At 37.3% G+C, this 12,743-nt stretch overlaps 1 pseudogene; it reads left to right on the forward strand.

The window, feature by feature from the left end:
- The first annotated feature begins 4,073 nt into the window (after nt 1-4,073).
- LOC101625083 overlaps nt 4,074-12,743 on the forward strand; it is an 18,123-nt pseudogene continuing 9,453 nt past the window's right edge.

Consider the following 12,743-nt stretch of genomic DNA (forward strand, 5'->3'; position numbering starts at 1 on the left):
AACTCACACTGACGTGGCTGCAGCCAGCTTGCAGTGCTGCATCCTAACCCATTGCCCCACCAAGAAATAAAGGTGGTGGGGCCCACCTTTACTTTTTGACTCATCTCCCTTTCTTCCATCGTCAAAGTCAGAAACAGCATCTTTAAATCTCAAAGTCTCTGCTTTTGCTTTTATTACTTATATACTCTCTAATGATTCCATTGGACTTGCTAGAGCCACGGGGTAACCCCCCCATTTCAAGACCCATCAGCACCTCTGCCACATGAGGAAATACAGTGGGCAGATTCTGGGGCTAGGGGCTCCGTGTTGGTAGAATATGAGGAAGTATTTACACTTTTTGGTTACTTCGGACATAAGATTGACAATCAGATGGGCAGAAGGAAGCTAATTATTCTGTTTATAAGAATTACTGTTACAAAAAATGTCAGACTATTAATTTTTGGTGAAATTTATTGGTGAGTTTGTTCTTCTAGGATTGTTAACTTCAGAATCAAATAGCAGGAAACTTTTCTTCATGCATGAATCTGAAGTTATCATTTGTAAAAATCCCTTATTAACCAGAGATTTTTATGACATTTTATTTAGGAATACCAGATAGTTAAGCAATGTCTGTTCTGATCCCTTAGTAGTACTATTTCAGGCATGTTTAATATTGTGTTCATAAATAGTTAAGAGTACATAAAATAGCTCTAATTCAAATTTAGATGTTTTAATAAAGGGTTGTGGATGTTTTAATATTAGAAGTAGAACAAGAGGAAATCCAGAAAGGAAGGAGAAAGTTATGCAGCATCTATAAATATATGAAATGTAGGGTTCCTGGGAGTTTAGAGATGGTGAAAATTTTTCAGTCCTTAGTGCATCACTTAATTTAAGGGGGATTTCAACCATATGAGAATATTAAAGTAGCTTTATATCATACATTTTAAAAATCAGGACCTTTGTAAAAAGATGTTTTTATCTCATATCAAATTCCAGGCATGAAAGGAAGAAACAGACTTTTTCATGCTTAGTGGGAAGGGAGTGACAATGATGCTTGTTTTGCATGTACAAGCATACAAAGGAAACACAAAGGAGAGGAGTCATGGGCCACCACGTACTCACTCTTCATTTATTTAATGTTTTATTTGGACTAGAGTCTTCAACGAGCATTGTCTTAATACCATCAAAGGTAAGGAATGAGTTCTCATTTTCCAAGAAAATGCACTCTATTAAAATAGCAAAAAATAACTACATTTATTTATTATTGTCTGACCTAAAAGTATTTTACCTTGGCCACAGAAAGTAAGTAAGCAGATAATTTCCTCAAATGGTTTTGTAAAGGCAAATAACAAGATGCTTCATTAAAAAAAGAAGAAAAAAAAAGAAGCAGAAGAGAAAAACGTCAAAGCATTTATAAAGTGGATCATATCATATTGTAATCATACATTCCACAAAATAGAGAACATCAAGTAGAGACATGGGATACTAAAAATATCAAAATAAATGCCCATATTTTCTGCTTCCATGTTTCTTCCTGCTCCACCTATTTCCTCTTAGCAGAACCCTTCTAAGGAGCCCACTTTGGAAGCAGCTGCCATTTTCTTACATGAATACAGAAACTCCATTGCATTATTCTGGGAAGAGTGTTTCCAGAGAAAAACATTTGATTTATTCCAGTGACGAAATACATATCTTTGCCACTGCGTTTTCACTTTGAAATATAAAATTTTGAAACACACAAATATTATTTCCAAAATCAAAAGAAATCATCCCAACAAAAATGGAATAAGTGGCATGAATTGCCATGTTTTGGTCTTCAAAGCTTATCTGTTTCTTAGAATGTTCCCTAGCTTTCATTCGGAGTTCAGGCCTTGGGTGGCAGCAGCCCAGGCAGAGCCTGTCCCATGATGATAGGCACGCTCACTGGGTTCCCCAGAGGGACATTGGAGGGACACATGGCTGCCATACTTTCCTTTTCCTCTGGGATGCAAAATTTTGATTTCCATGGGACAGGGAATTTCATCTTGTTGAGTCATTCCATATTGTCAGTGCTTAGATAATAAGAAGCATATGTGTGTTCTTCATACAAACTCAATTAATTGATGATAGCTCCTACTGCTATAATTTTAGTCATTTATTCATGTGGATGGTTTAAACAATTATTGAGCACTAACTTGTGTTTTTCATTGCAACATTAGACAAAAGACAAGTTTTTTTTTTCTTTCCTCCATGGGAAACTAATCCTTATTTGAGACTAGTGACACCATTACAGTATGACTTAGATGTTTAAAGCTTAAACAGATTAGCAAAGAACACTGCAGAATGACAGAAGAATATGTCAGGAAAAGTTTCACACTGGAAATGACTTTCTATGATTTTTAATTCTTCAACAATTTCACAAGATTTACACAAGTACATTATTTCCCCCTGAAATAGAGGGAAAACATTCAAGTTAAGATGTTATGCAAATGAACATAACCCCACAGCCAGCTGAATTTATGTACCTCATGAAGTGAAACCAAGAGAGATCTTGAAGTTGCTCACTAAAGTACATGCTTGATTGAATAAAGGCTTTTGGACATTAGCAAGATTCCATTACTGCTGCAGCTCCCAGTACAGTAAACACAATCTTTGTATCATAACTCCTTTCACAGTTGCTCACAGGGAAGGATTTGTGCATCTCTAATTTTATTTGGAGAGAAAGGGGAAGCAGTTCATTGCATCCATCCAACTATGCAAACATAAGTTTTTATCACTTTAGCTACAAAATGTCATGTTTGAAGGAATATTTTCACATTTGAAGTAAAAAAAAATCTACTGTTGTATTTATGTAGGGAGGACTTCTTCTCATCTTCCCTGTGTCTTCTGTTATGACTCAATCACCTCCACAAAAGTATATATACACTATTTCTAGGTATCCAGACAGCGAAAGCCAGAATGCTGAACTTTATCTGGATACAATGGTGTAGCACAACATTTCAGGACCATACTCACAACAGAATTTGACTTTTCATAGAGGGAGACATGTTATTAATTAGTTAATTAATTTGTGAGCCATTTTACATGTCTATGTAAATTTGGGGCTAATTTTTACTCCTCTATATGTGCATATGCCTCATTCATACTTTCGTCTTCATTTCACAAGTTTATCCAAGGAATCTTCAGTACATGAGTCTTACACTGGGAAAGAAAAGTGTGCCAGAGAGAGTCAGAAAAGGTATATGCATATTATAAAGCTGACATTGGAAATGTCATGATCACAAAGCAAGGGATTTGGAAGTGCAATTGTTAAAAGTAAGGCAGTGAGGCTCTCCCTGGTGGAGCAACAGGTTAAAGCACATCACTAAGAAGCTAAAGCCACTTCAGCATGAATTCAATCCCCGCCCCTGAGGTGATCCACATGGCATGGCAGACCTTTTCCGACTGGCCCACTGCTCCCCTCATCAGTGTACTTCATAGATCTGCCTGTTCTGCTTCCCACTCTGTCTCTGGTGAATCCTCTCACCACCCCTGCACCTCTGGCCTGTACCCCAGTTCTGTAGGCATAAATAAATTAAAAAAATACCTTTAAAAAAAAAGGTAAGGCAGTGACCTCCATAATGGTGCAAGGGGTTAAGTTGCAGCACTGTGAAGCCTATCACAGCCACTGCAGCACAAGTTCGATCCTTGGCCAGGGCGCTAACCCATAGGATGCAGCAGAACTCTCCTGCTTATATGCTGCTCCCCTCAGCAGTGTATTTCAGTAGATCTGCTTGTTCTGCTCCTTACTCTGTCTTTGGTGAATCCTCTCAGCACACTTCTGGCCTGTACTCCAGTTCTTGTATGCATAAATAAATAAAAGTAAGACAAATGGCCAGTGCGAGGCAGGGGAATCATCAACTCCAGGATAGAAGTGTATGGCATTGGGTAGAAGGATGTTGAAGAACTAAGAGGTTAGGAAGTTAGACTGATGTCATCTCCCATGATTATGGGAGAGCTTGGAGTAGATGTGGTATCAGGGTCTGCCATGAACAAGGAAGGTTAAATGGGAAGTCTGTAGATGTCAGCAGCAAGGAGGAGGAGAGGGTGGTATTTCCAGGTGATGTCTGTCAAAAATGAGTAAAGGACTAATGATAAAGAAACAGCCGCAGAGACTGAAGATGACTCTGTCGTACTTTCTGATGCAAGCACCAAAGAGGGAACAGCCTCCACCTGAGAGGGCTGCAAATGAAGCTTATTCTTGGTGTAAGGCCAGGTTCCAAAGTAAGAGTAGGAGGCAATAGGAATAAAAGAGCCCAGTCATTGTTACTAGTGCTTAGTGGAATGTGATTAGCCAATGAAGAGTGAAGAAAAGAATAAATTCTACCTTTCTCTTGTTTGTCACAGGCCATAGTTCCTCTGTCTTCACTGAAACCTGACATTTGGAAATGGTCAGAACCCATTATGGATTGTGGCTGTAGTGATGGTTGAGGGCAGGATCAACAGGCCTCCCTCCTTGCCATGAAGACTGGGATAAAAAGTAGAGGAAGTCAAATAAAAGTGGGGGTCTGGGGTGAATAGGAGTACTAGTAACTTCGTTTCCCCTTTCCCTTATAATGGTTTTACATATGTGTTGTGGATAATTACCTGTATTTTCTCTATTTGTTTTGAAAGGAGAATGTGAAAATGACATAGCTTTTATATTTTGTGCTACTATGTTTTGTAAAGCAATTGCTTTCTGCATTGCTAATGCAAGCAAATTTTTGAAAACCTTTTGCAAAATGTTTCAGAGGTTAAAATGAGTGTTCTTTCTGTCATTCATGGAAATGGGAAAATGTGGTGGTTTCAGATTGTCTTTGATGAAAAGTGTAAAATCTGCCTCTTCTCCTCAAGCCACTTACCAATCTTTTCTGCATACCTTTCCTATCTTTGGGTGAAAATGCCATTTCCTGGCACCTGCATCTTGTAGTGACCCTGGGACCCCTAATTCCACTGTGATGAGCCACCCAATATTTCCCAGGAGAGCAGTGACCTACTCTTCACCATACAAATGGAACATTACCTATACAGTACCCCATTTATTTTGTTATGTATTTGCATGGTCTCCAGGGAGCTTTTAGTGTGAATATTTCAATGTAAATGAAGGGTGTTTCAGCAATCAATTACAGAGAAAATTGGGTAATATTCCTTGAATAAGAATATGCAGACAGTTGTACTACACATGGCACAACTTCCAGTAGGCATAACATAGAATTTACTTTTTATCAAAAGAGTGAAATCAAAATCTCTAAACATCATATTATGGAGTTATTGGCAGAGCTCAGAAATCAAATAAAACACTTGCTGAACTCTGATAGACAAAATGTGAAGTTCTGGATTTAAGTTAATTGGCCAAGGCTTTCTTTACTAGAGAAAACCTTGGACAGAAGAGCTACTCAACAGCATTTCTCAAACAGACACAGACACACAGCTCTTGTCACCATGGAGACAATAGAAAGAGAAGGCTATGTCACTGTCCTTGAGCGCTTCACATACAAAAGAAATGAATAAGAATACTACCAAACCTTAGTCACATCATCAGCATCAAGGCCATAGGAGCTTAGTGAAAACTACTAAGTGAAGGCAAAGCTGAACAGGAGATGATTTCTCAGGTCATGTGACTTGCTACTGTATTAATCTTCTAAAATTTACCTTCAATTAGATGTGGTAGTATATTATTCCCTCTGAAATACTTGACTATTGAGCAAAAATACAATAAATATGAGTCTATTAGCCTGTTGGCACTGACATTAAGAAAAGACATGTTAATTTAGAATTAATTTTACAATCACTTATACATCCTTTATTAATTCATTACCTTTTCAGGAAGGTTTTAGTCAAGGCCTATTATGTCAGAATTTTATAAAAGTGGTAAAGTGTATGTCGTCCCTGCCTTTAAAAATTCTAAAATCTAGTTTACTAATAAATGTAAGCCCTAAATATGTTGTGAAAGAGAGGCTACATAATCCTGCCTGTTTGATGAACAAACTTGCTCAGTTGAGTTTATCTAAATGCTTTTTAAGTGAGCTTACTGCTCAGTTAAAACATATAAAATAATAATGTTATGCATAAAATTACTTGACAGTAGCTAAAGCAGTGAGATCAGATTTTAAATCAGAAAGTATTATAGCAGGTGATAAGAAACTTCAGTATATAACTAGGCTCAATTCCAAAAATAGCATGGACAAGTGGACATTTCTAGTCAAGGAGCAGGTTGGATGGAAAAATAGTTAAAGGTTGACATTATGGGTAAAGGGGGGTTCCTGGTTAAATTGATTTGATAGGATTCTTGCTGAAGATAAGTCTGGGTGAATAGCTATCATTTTAGAGATAGTGAGGAATGACGAATTTGATTAGCTATAAAAAGTAATAAGGTGTTAAAGGATTTCTGGCTAAAGGGCAGGATTCGTGCTAACACTGGGCAATGCAAAGACAGATAAGCAAACCCAGTAGTTGAAGATTACTGGAGAAGATGTCTCAGAGTATAAAATTTGGTCAAGTGTTTTTCTTAACATGGCCTGAAATGGTACCGATAAGTCTACCTAGTTAGAAGAAGAAGAAAATTTCAAAATACTTTCTGGTAGCGGGCCGTTGACTGGATTTGAGGTGCTTAAATTAAAAAAGAAAATGAACTTAATATATCAATTGGTTTAAACCTCATTGGTTCTTAGTTTCCTTCATTTGTGAAATGTAAAGATAGAAATAACTATTTTAAGAAGTCTAAAGTAAAATTGGATCAGGCCACTCACAGATCTCTACATGTATCTTACTTCTTTGTAAGGTCGATTTCTCCTGGAGCTGCATGTCAAGTGTGCTTGCTTTGGAGCACCCCCACATTCACTCAACCAGATGATTCCCTAGGACTTTTTGCTGGGGACTGCTCTCCTGGACCTCACATCAGCTGTCATAACTCATTCTTCTGAAAACCACCTTTCCTGTGGCCAGGATAGCAGGTTTCTTTAGTCACGAGAAGACCACTGTTGGCAGCTCAAGTCTATAAACAGCGGAGTAGACAGCTCTCAAAAGGCATTTGGTTTAAAAATGGTTTAGTTAAAAGTGGGTGACTGTGTAATTACCAGCACCCAAATTCTATGCTTGGAGTAGCTTGAGGAAGAATTTTGAGACTAATTTGAAGACACAGATTTACCCTCAGTTACATGAAATGGACTAAGCATTTGTCCACCCTTTGTCCATTACTTCAGATGCTTAGAAGCTAGAGCATGAGCAAAGACCTCTTTCTAAAAATAATCTTTGAGGTGGCTGTCTAAATCATCCAAATATATATCTCCTTGAGATACCCAGTCCTATGGGTTGAATTGTTTCCTCAAACAAATTCATGTGTTTAATTCCTAACCCAACTTGACTATGTGACCTTATTTGGAAATAAGGGTAATGGAGGCATACGGAGTGAAGGAGAGTTCAGAAGGGTGGACTTTACCCCAGTATAACTGAGGTCCTCATACTGAGAAGAGAAATTTGATAGAGAGAAATGCACACAAAGAGAATACCATGTAAAGAAGAAGGCAGATATGTACAAGCCAAAGAACACTAAAGTCTGACAGCAAGCCACCAGAAAGGCAAGGGACAGATTTTCCCCTCTTAGGTAGGTCTCAGAAGGAACAAACCTTGGTTAAATCTTGATCTTGGCCTTCTAGCTTCAAGGACTATGACAAAGACACTGTCTACTGCTTAAATCATATTGTCAGTAGTACTGTGATAACAGCACTAGTAAACTCGTGCTCCAGTTAAGAAAACATCACATTCATTTATTCACTCTTCATTGAAATAGTCATGGGCTGCAAATATTGCACTGGTATTTCCACAAGAGTGGCTTTGTGTGAGGGACTGAGGACAGTCTGCAACACATAAAGGAAGGAAACTTATTAACATACCACTGAGAATCAAAGTTTGGTATAAGGGAAACAAACAAAATCAGTTTAAATATATATCTAGAAAATTAAAAGATATAATACATTTTTCCCTCTTAAAACTATATTGATAGGCTCTTAACAAGGATATTGAAAAAACATGGCAATATGACCTAAAAAAGAGACTAAGGAAATGTAGAGAAAATAAATGATAATAAAGGGCCTTGGTGTTGTGTGTGGATTTTCAAAGATGAAACTTGTATAATGCAACATTATTTCAATAAAAATAATTTCAAAAAATAGGGCCCTCCCTGGTGGCACAGTGGGTTAAAGCACAGCACTGAGAAGTTTAAGCCACTTCCGTATGAGTTCGATCCCCGCCTGCCCTGGAGGAGATCCACATGGCGTGGCAGACCTCTCCTGACCCGCCCGCTGCTCCTCTCAGCAGTGTACTTCGTCGATCTGCCTGTTCTGCTCCCCACTCTGTCCCTGGTGAATCTTCTCACCCTCCACATCTCTGGCCTGTACCCCAATTCTGTATGAATAAATAAAATCTTAATAAAAAAATAATTTCAAAAAATAAAGGTGAATCCAGCAATGTTCTAAATGACACAGTGACCATCCAGGAAAAATGCAGTCACCTGCAATGTTCAGTTGATATAGAGAAGCTATTTATAATTTCTTTCTCATCTTATGATCTCTACACCCAATATTGAGACAACATGTGCAGGAATGCAAGGTCAACCAGAGGCAGATGAAGAGAGCAGGAAATAAACAGTCCTTAGGCTACTCACTATCCAGTTTTCCAGGAAGTCAAGCCATAGAATTACTTTTGATATGCTCTTGGTGTTTAGTACTTTAGGTCAGTGATTCCATAGTTTGAAAAAGCCATGTTAGGAGTGTGAGGAAGTTTGGCTAGATTTTATAATCCAAATTAGAGAGCTTGGACTGATTTACTCTCCTTGCTAGTCTGGTCCTATCTCCTGCCAGCTCCTGCCTGCTGCTGCTCTGTGTCTTCCTTCACTTAGCAGCTGCAGAATGTTCAGTCTTTCTTATCGCATCACTTTTTTGAGTGAACTGGAAAATAAACTGAATAAAAAAGAGGTGAGACATGTTGCATTACTTAGCCGTTTCCATTATTTTCATGTTTAGAAGTAAAACATGATTTCACCTATTCTCTTTTTGCAATCTGTTGTTTTCTTTAGTGAGTCTTTGGCGTTCTTATGTCTAAGGGGCTGATGTGAGCATGAACATGAGAATAAATTGCCATAGTGAGATGAAAAGCACTTAAAATAAGATTTTACAATAAACCAATAGACTTGAGTACCTTTTTCACTGATGGAGATCTTCTAGATTCCATTAACATGGGCTGTGTACCTCAGCACACTGCATGTTGACAAAGTTACAGGCATCAAAACTACAGATTTGCTCAGCTGGGGATTAGACTGTATGGAGGGGAAAGTAAGTCTGGGCCTAGAATACAGATGGGCGCAGCTTTCTAGGGTCAGAATATGAGAATCTAACCAAGACAAGAAAGCATGGAGCAGGAGTTAAACAGACAGCTAGCTCTATTCCAGCAGGATGAGCAGCAACCAGGGACCAAAGAATATCACCATGGAAACCAAAAGAATTGAAGGACAGCACAAGGGCACACAATTTCCTTCATTCTTTTCTCTATGTGGCCACATCCACCACAAACCTCACCTGAAAGAAGATGTGAAATCTTGAGAGAGATATATTTTCCTACATGCAGTATTAAATGGTGGCATCAGGCTAGTTTTTTCAGGTTAAACTCAGTCTTCTTCCTGTATTGGACGGGGTTGGGAAGGTTTGAAGAAGATGAGAGCCACTGTAAAGGGTGAAGAGGTAATGTCTTTGCATATTTGTGTTTCTATTCATAATTTTTTTTTAAAAGATCTATTTATTTGTGCATACAGAACTGGGGTACAAGCTAGAGGTGCAGGGGTGGTAAGAGATTTCACCAGACACAGAGTGGGAATCAGACAAAGTACACTTCTGAGAGGAGCAGTGAGCAGGTCAGGAGAGGTCTGCTGCATGTGGGTCACCTCCCAGGCAGGTGGGGATCGAACTCCTGCGGAAGTGCCTTTAGCTTCTTAGTGCAGTGCTTTAAACCCACTGCACCACCAGGGAGGGCCCTATTTTCTAATTTCTAATCTCTTATAGATATAAGTGCTTTTATAAATTACAGTTAACATGAATCGTTGAGATCCAGAGCTTCAGGGTGTTGTTGAAGATCATGGAGCACAGATAAATAGCATAACTGGGACACTAAGCAAGTAAGCAACTCACAGCACTATGTATGCATTTTTCCTTTTTTATATTTATAGATTGCATCACAGATGGGTTTGCTACAGACACCACTTCTAAACTTAAGAGCAAGATGCATGTTGAGGGCTATCACCTAAGCATTCGAAGGCCTTGCCGTAGGTACTGCACAGTTACGAATTTCAAGTGGTACAAGCCTGCCCCTCAGAATTTATCTAGCTAGGTCTGAACTTATCTAGCTAGGAATAAAGATTAAGGACTGAGCTTGGTCATCGGTCACTTGTTACACTGCACAAATTCCTTCAAAAAATGACCAAATAAAACATCAAATATCCTCATTTTATAAACATAGTCCTGCATTAGGAATTCTCTTAAGCGCATATAACACTCCTGAAAAAACCAACCAAAGAAACCTAAGAATTAATTACATTAATTTCAGGTTTCTGAAAGGTAAAAACATTTATGTTTCAAATAAAGATTGAAAACATTAAAAGACACTTAAAGGAATATGCTAACGAAATAAAAACAGGTGGCATGCAAATTACTAACAATAACCTCTGTAATTTGTTGTATAATTTTCTAGTGATCAGGAAAGTAGAAGTTAGTAGAGAATATGCATTTGTTAGCTTAACTGCATTGAGCTCCATTAAACATTAAAGAAAGCATTTATTTCTATTTTATCTTTGGTTTTAAGAAAGGCTTTTTTCCCCCATCTCTTGAATTAAGTGTTAATGAAACAACTATTCACATTGGATAACTACAAATTGCTTATTTAGGTGTTTCTATGGTTCAGTAACTAAGCATGGATGAATATGCAATTAGCTTTTAAACTCTACCTAATAAGCAATATCCAATCTCTGTTCTCCAGAACTTCATTTAACATGTCCTTAAGCATTTTTAGAAAGCTAAATGACAAACGTTAGCTAGTATTTGCCTTGACGTAAAGAATTTATTCCCCAACAGACACGTAATCTATACGAAAATTTAATAACAACTATTTAACATAGGATATAAATGCAAAATCTGCTACAGGGACAAAAGAACACAAGACTTCTAAGAAATTGGGAGAAAGCATCCACCTATAGTCTTCTCAGAATTAGAAAATATACATTGTTTTAGAAATAACATAACAGTCACTAAAGTAGGTATTGCTAACTTCACTGGAGGATGAAAGTAGAGTGACCAGCTGAAATTCAATCTGTTTTTTACTTGATCTGCTACTTAGAAATGATAAGAATGTCTCTGAAATTGTCACAACAGGGAAAATTATACTTCCTTCTGAAAGTAGCCATAGAAAATAGAGATATTACGAAAGTTTTTCGGCACCATGCTATGATTGAAAGAATTATAGGTTAGGGGAAAATTTGAAAATAAAGTTGTTTTTCAAAATATGAAAATAATAAGAACATTTCCCACTTATTTCTCAATTGAATTTAGACCTAAAAGAACACATTTCCTGACTATTAACAAGTGCTTTATTAAATTTAGGCAGAATGTTTCATGATTATTTCATAGGGAGCAACAATTCCTTAAACCATTGTCTCTGATTTTGTCATCTTTGTGTTAAGTAAGTGTATTCTGATAACATTTTAAAAATGTGTTTTTTCATAGTTAAGAATATTGGGAATTATGTAGAAAATATTCAATAACATATTCAAAATATAGTCAGTAAACATACAAAATGACATAAAATAAGAAAGAAAAAAATGCTCTTTGATTTCTATTTGGTTATCCAAGCATATTCCAAGTTTAGGTATCTGTATATAAAACATATACACAACATATATTTATTTCTAATTCTGAGGAAACTCCTTCTATTTAAAAAATTATTCTTGGGCCTCCCTGGTGGCACAGCAGATTAAAGCGCAGCACTGCAAGTTAGTGGTGGCTCTTCAGTGCCAGTTCAATCCCCACCCCTTAGGTGACCCACATGGCACAGCAGCCCTCTCCTGACCACTTGCTTCTCCCCTCAGCAGTGGACTTCATCAATCTGCCTATTCTACTTCTCACTCTGCCTCTGGTGAATTCTCTCAGTGCCCCTGCACCTCTGGCCTGTACCCCAGTTCTGTAGGCACACATAAATAAATCTAAAAAAAGGAAAACAATTATTTAAAAAATATTCTTATAGATTACTCTAGTTCTCTTTTTCTTCTTGTGTCACCTCCATTCATGTAAGATAATCCAATGAATTGCTGTTCCTTAATTCTTTTTTCCAATATAAATACCAGTTATGTTTCCATGTCTCTTAATTTAGTAAGCTGTTACCTGTTGTCCACTAGCTGTATATGTGCTCTACTAACTGGTACGTATAATTTTGCTTTTAATTATTCTGTCATCCACCATTTATTCGAATTCTCCTGCTCTAGCTCAAAGGGAACAAAGCAAGGACACATTTACTTAGAAACAGAAAATTATTGTCATCTATTTTTTAATCAAGACAGGATTTTTATTTCATTATCATAATCTTCCTTAACTGAGTCTGCCTGAAGAACCAGAAACCCTCGAAATGTCTTTACATATTATCTCCCTTTGGAATTTTCCTTTATCTGAATTTATTTCTGCTATTTCACCAACTTTTTACTGTGTATAGACATCTACCTATTTTTTTTTTTT

This window comes from Condylura cristata, unplaced genomic scaffold, assembly GCF_000260355.1.
Source record: "Condylura cristata isolate star-nosed mole 26May11 unplaced genomic scaffold, ConCri1.0 scaffold00009, whole genome shotgun sequence".
Classification (NCBI taxonomy): domain Eukaryota; kingdom Metazoa; phylum Chordata; class Mammalia; order Eulipotyphla; family Talpidae; genus Condylura; species Condylura cristata.